We start from the raw sequence: 7,086 nt of genomic DNA, 5'->3' as shown, positions 1-7,086 counted from the left end.
TTCTTCTTCTTCCTCTTCTTGATAATGAAAAACAGCAGTGTGAACTGGTTGTAATCGCAAGTCGTCTGCTGAGATAACATGAAGTTGTTCCCTAAGCCGAACGAAAAAATAAGTAGACAACGGCTAGGTAAAAACACCTGCAATCTGGTCCAGTGCAGGCACATAGTTAATCTGAAACGATCCGTCCATAACTTTCTCCCTAACAACGGCTCATATTGCGGCAGTAGCCCCGAAAGGATGATAGATATATGCACAATCTCTGACAACGGATGTCCACACGCCGCAAGATTGTCACAAATGTCTTGACCTTGAGCAAGATACTCCTTCATACTTTGGTCGCACTTACGCAAAGTTTTTAAAGAACAATGAAGATGCATAATCTTGGTGGTGGAAGAAACAGAAAAAGATTGCTGAATATTCTCCCAAATCTCCATTGCAGTTCTGCAACTTACCAAAGAAGGAAGAATTGATGAACTAATTGAAGAAAGCAACCAAGAACAAAGAGCAATGCCCTGTTGCTTATACGCCACATAATCTTCATTAAAGATCTTGACACCACCTTCGACGATATACTAAGGAGGAACCGACAAAGTCCCGTCAATATGATTGACAAGGGCCAAGCTCTCCAAAGCAAACAAAACCTGTTGCCGCCAAAGAATATAGTTTGAATCATCAAGACGAATGGAGATGGACTTGTTTCGTAAAAGGCTTCGAAACTTCTGCCATAGTTGGAAACTTCTGATACCATGTGAGATAAAGAAGAATCTCAAGAAATGAACCTCAGAAAACAACCCATTCTTTAACCAAACTCATTAAAATATTTATACTAGAATCGCTAAGCCTTATAACAGATGGCCATTTATAACATAAAGCCGTTGCAAGCTTAATTACTTAACAGACACAACGCCACAACTCTAACACCTTCTCTATTAAAAATTGTCGGTCTTTTAAGTTGAATGTTAACATGATGATTAAGATATGATAGTCCTTTGAGATTCTATGATTAAATTTTATCTTATTACAATCATCATGATAAAATTCAGCTCAAAATACCATTAATTTTTAACGGAAAATAACAACTTTAGAACATAATGAATAGTCAGATAATCATTTTGTAACTTTTAATAGTCGAACGACTCAACAAAGCAACATTATATAATCAAAAGATCATTTTATAACTTTTAATAATCGAAAGACTTAATAAAATAATACCCTATAGCCAAGAGACCTATCCGTGTATTTACCCATAAATGTCTTATTTTTTTCTTTTTAAGTGAGCAAAATAATAGAGTGCTGTCTTTGTGCGTTTAAATAAGGACCGGAAAGTTAAATTATTTAAACAAGTATGAATCTTCCTGTATAAAAGTTACATTCCAACATATATGGATGTATAATATTGATCGTTAGATTTACCTTTGTTGATAACAAGTTCATAATTTCAATCAAGCTCTCGATGTAGAAATGGGGTGTACTGTAGCTACTGTGGTAACGGATGCGTTGGAGTGATTGCCCTCAGTTTTTTTTCCATTTATTTAACCGCAGCTTACTTAAAAGTATCCCGATTATCATTTTTCACATATGCTTTACGCAATTAGGTGTCTTTTTATATTTTGTTTTTCTATTGAAGATCCCTTTGTCGTTTTGTTCAATACATATTTTAAAATCAATTCAATACATGTGCTAAAAATAAATCCAGTTTAAAGATTTAAAAACAATTAAATCAACTTTATAAATATTTTAAATTAAATTAACTAATAAAGAAAAATAAGATTGAATCGAATTTAAATAAAAAAATATATATATTTTAGATCAGGTTAAATCGAATGAAAGTTAAATATTTCACAGTCAATTCCCGTTAACTGAAAATTTGATACAAACAGCACTGTTACCATTACTGAATCAAAAAAGTAAATGACAATGATAGAATTTTTATCTTATAATAAAAAATAGGATGAAAGTATTTGTATTATAAAAATAATATTATATTATATTATGTATTTGATTTTAATTAATATATTTATTCGAAATTAAAATCGTTCAAAATTTTAATCAATATATTAAATAAATTTAAAATATAAACTCAATCCTTATAACAGAATATGTTATACAAAAATCTAAAAATAATAACTACCTTAGCAGTAGAATCGTTGTTGTTAGTAGAGGACACATGTTCGAGCACTAGCGACTATAGTATAGTGATTGAATGTTCATAGTTAAATGGTTGAGAGTATTTAGAACATATACTACTTTATAATTACCTTAGCTTAATAAAAAATAATTTATTAAATAGTTTAATATAGAAATAAGTACGTAAACTATATTTTTCTCCATTTAGATTCTTAAACTATTTTCCTGTCAATTCATGTATCCAACGTTTTCAACTTTTCACTTTTAGTTGTTTGATCCTTCATGGACGTTAAATTCTGTCGTTAAATTACCCATATCACATTTATAAATTTATAAATATTTTATTTTAAAAAGCTTAAATTTTTATTTTAAAACACATTTTTTAAAATTATAAAATCCCAAAATCTTTTAAAACCGCAATTTCAATTTCTTTGTCACTATCAATCACCACCAATGTCGTCAATGGCCGAACACCTAACAACAATGTAAATGCAAGATTTAGTTTTAAATATTCAAATCCCTAAAAAAATCCTTAAATTCATCGTGATAGTCAACCATTTGGATGGTTGTGGCAGTCGACCGTTTTTTCGTTTGGTCAACCATGGCAGTGGACCCTTTAACTCTCATTGGCCTTTGGTCATTTGAGAAAGTTGTTGGAAGAACACGTGATGAGTGAGAGGGGAGAAGGGATGATGGGGAAGTTTTTTTTTAATAATATATTTATTTAAAAAAAATTAAAAGTTTTAAAGAAATTTTGACTATGTATGAAAACTCTTCGGAACAAAAGATTAATTTTGACAGTCCATGATTTACTTCAATCCAAACACCGATAAAGAGCACGAAAGAGAAATTCTTGGCATTATTAGAGTGCATAAACAGGAAGAACCAGGATCCAATCTTTGCGGTTGGTAGAAACAAGACCAGAGTCTTTGATTTTGCCAAGGATAAGGCAAACTCGAGGATACAAAGGTGGACAAAGAACTCCCCTAATGAAGTTAGACGCCTTGAAGAGATATGACTCTGTATGAAAACTCTTTGGGACAAAAGATTATTTTTGACAAGTCCATATTTACTTCAGTCATAACACCAACAGGGAGCACATAAGAGAAATCTTTGGCATTATTAGAGTGCATGAACAGGAAGAATCGAGATCCTATCTTGGTTTGCCACTTACGGTTGGTAGAAACAAGACCGAAGTCTTCGATTTTATCAAGGATAAGGCAAACTCAAGGACACAATGGTGGACAAAGAATTTGCTCTCTTTTGGAGATGGGAAGATTTTTCTCAAATCGGTTATTCAAGCCCTCTCAACTTATGCGATGTATTGCTACCTCCTTTCGAATGTTGTCTTTAATGAGATTACCTCTAGCATACGCTTCTTTTGGTGGTAAGGGAAGCATGCAACCAGAAAATGACCATGTCTTTCTTGGGAAAATGTGTAGAGTTAAAAGGAATGGGAGAATGCATTTTCGAGACCTTTAATTATTCAATCTCGCGTTGTTGGGGAACAAAGTGTGAAAATTCATTCAAGACCCAAAGTTCCTTCTCTTTAAGGTCTTCAAAGCCAAGTATTTCCCCAATAATTCCTTTTGGATACTAAACTTGGATAAAAAGCATCTTATTCGTGGACCAACCTTCATAAGGCGAAAGAAGCATTGACTGACAGTTAATTCTAGATAATTGGTTTCAATGGTAAAGATAGAGTACATTTTGATAGACAAGGGCTCATCTCTGGTGGTTTTCTCTTCAAACTATATGGATAACGTAAATTCATCTATTCATTGAATTGACCTCATGTTGTAGGGCTTTCCTAAGTGGGACAAACAAAAGGTCACTACGATTTTGCCAGCCGATGAAGCAGAAGTTATCCTCTCTACTCTTATTGCCCCTTCTCCATACAATCGTCTCATTTGGGAGATAATAGTTCTGGTTGCTACTAGGCCAAATCCGGATACAAAATCCTTATGGAGAAAGATATATTTACCCTCCCAAAAATCAAAATTTTTGAATAGGGGTGTTGCAACGAGGCTCTACCCATGGGATCAAAGTTAGTTGCTAGTAGAATTAGCGATGAATTGTGCTCTTTATGTCTCTCGGAATATGAGTCCACTATTCATGTTCAAAAGAGTTGTCTGAAGACTCATTCCATCATCCTTCTCTTAGGTTTAACCATTTAAATTGTGGACTAGAACGACTCATTGTGCAAAGATTGAATGAAAATGACAGCTTCTTCCGTAGACCTCTCAGATTTCACTAGGTTGTTGGTTCTGCTTTGGAACATTTGAAACAAAAGGAATAAATAGGTGCATGGTGAAGAGTTTATTGAAGATCGTGCAATGTTCATTGCTGATTGGGAGTTGTTGTCTTAGTATGTCAAAGATATAAGTGATCGGGGACCTGTAGATGCTCTTCTACCTCTTGACTGAACTGAAGCTGTACTAAACCCATGGTGGGAAACATTAAGATTAATGTTGATAGCGTTTTGTAACAACCCGAAAATTTGAAAATATTATTTAAATGAAATTTGAGGTTTTAATTTTTGTAAATTGGTAAATTTTGGGACTAAATTGAAAGTTTTTAAAATTTGTAGCCTATTTTAGAGTTAAAAAAAATTCAGGGACCAAACACTGAATTTACCCCTGAAGTGTCGGCAGGCTCTGGTGTATTTAGACGTGCAATTGGTTTCTGCAGAAACCAATTGCTCAAACTTCTTCTTTTTTTCACACAACTTCCAAACCCGATTCCGACGCCATTCGACTCCGATCGTCGTTTTGAAACCATCATTGCGTTCATCATCGAGCGAGGAACAAACCACTTAAATTAATTGAAGCGAAACACTGCCAAACGCCGGGAATTTTCAGTCAAAGTCTCGACGTTTTTTTTAGCACAATCACCGAGAAAATCTTAAACTCATCGCCGATCGTTGCTCCGTTTACGACACCTCCCGCACCATCGTGTTCCTTGTGCCGTTCCGAGTCCGCCGGTGTCATCCTTGGTCTCCGTAGACGGCGGCGCGTGGGGAGGTGAAGCGGTCAAAGTTTCCGATTTGTTGAAATCGAGCTCTCCGCTGTTCAAAAATTTGAACTGAGCTTTGTAAGTATCTCGAAATCGTTTAAAATAATTTTTAGAAATTTTTCCGTGAATTATAGGACACCGTAGGATGTCACACACGCCACCACTGCGCGTGGGGAAGCTTCGGCAGCAGCTTGAAACCGGTTTGACCCGACACGACCTGACCCGTTGACCGTTGACCTCCTTTGACCGGGCATTAAACGACCTTTGATTTTGACCGAGTATACCTATCCTGACATTTTTCGACGTTCCAAATCCAAATCCGAAGTCCGTTTCACCAAATTCAAACCCGAAAGTCTCCAAATTGTTAGTCAAACCCTTTGACTTTGACTTTGACCAAGAATTTAAATATCCGGAAGGTCATACTTTATGTTTTTCGACATCCTGAATCTGATTCCGAAGTATGTTTTGCCAAATTCTGACCCGAAATTCCTGAATCGAGCATGTGAACCCAAAAAGGCTTAGTATTTTAATATTTTGATTATTTAATTGAGTTTTGGTTAAGGAATTGATTCAATAAAATATTTTATGAAGGTACTGGTGTTTCAACTGAGAGAGGATCAGTTAGGTCCGGAATTGTTCGTTCGTCAGATCAGCCCAAACCGCGTACTACGAGAATTACCCGTAGGTTTCCGTATATTATTTAAATAAATATTAAGATTATTTATATTAGGATTCCAATATGGATTTTTCCAATTCGTAGGATCTAGCGCTGCAGCAGAGCTTAATCGATAAACCCAGTAGTAGGCTTCCCTATCTGATTTCTCATACTGTTACAGGTGTGTTTCCTGATAGTGTTATATTATTGTTTTAAAGTATATAAATATCTGAATACTGTGTATCTGATTTCTGATTTACTGCATATTTCTGATATGATTTCTGGTTACGGTATTTTATACCATTTTCTAAATACTGATTACCCAACATCTGAATTACCATACATTACTGATTTGATTTTTGATTCCTGTATTTTTGTTTATGGTTTTCAAGCTTGAAACATTCTTATGTTTTTTAAAAAAATTATTCATTGTTTTACGCGAATACATTCATGTTAATTACTATCATTGGGGGGAATATTATTAGAGGAAGATTATCTGCAGGCTCCTCGGCTGTGTGCTCAGGGCCTTACTGGTTGTGCGGGGTGTATGGTTATGGGGAACCTACACAAACAGATTGTAAAAGGATGGGGGTAGTGTTCATGTTTTCAAAACATGTTGCATAAACAAATTTTATTATAATATTTTGTTAATATGTTTTTATACACTGTATGGAGCACACTGGACTTTTTAGCTCATTCTGTAGTTTTTACATTTTTCAGATAACAACAGACCGTAAGCTAGCAGATTTGGCATCAGGAGAGATCAACTACTTATTTTGTATGAACATATATCTCTATATGTTTTTCGGTTATATTTGGTGACATGTATTTGCTATTGTTTTGGATATATCTGTATTATTAGTATTTTGTTCTATTTTATATTTAATGTTCTATAAGTTGTAAAAAAAAACCTCTGAATGGGACATGTGACCAGTTAGGTTTGGGTCTAACTTATAGACCGGGTCTGGGGGGGGTTACATTTGGTGGTATCAGAGCTTTCGGTTTTAAACACTCGGACTGTATATGGGTCCTAAATTTTGGATTTTTAAGAAATAAAAAAAATGTCACTTTATTTTATGATTTAAAATTTTCTCGAGATCCCTGATGCTAATCTGACATATGTTTCAAATTCTTTCTGTAGAGCCTTATAGATCCAACGATGAGTGCTGCTAGAGATCGTAGGAAAGGACGTGGACGTGGTCTAGGGAGAGTTACTCGACCTTCTGTTACGATTGACGATTCGATGTCTCCACGTGATCCTCCTATTCCGCAAGTAGATCCGACCCTTT

The sequence above is a fragment of the Hibiscus syriacus genome, unplaced genomic scaffold (assembly GCF_006381635.1).
Source record: "Hibiscus syriacus cultivar Baekdansim isolate YM2019G1 unplaced genomic scaffold, ASM638163v2 tig00110057_pilon, whole genome shotgun sequence".
Taxonomy (NCBI): Eukaryota; Viridiplantae; Streptophyta; class Magnoliopsida; order Malvales; family Malvaceae; genus Hibiscus; species Hibiscus syriacus.
The sequence above is the reverse complement of the archived record's forward strand: the minus strand, read 5'-3'. Positions refer to the sequence as shown.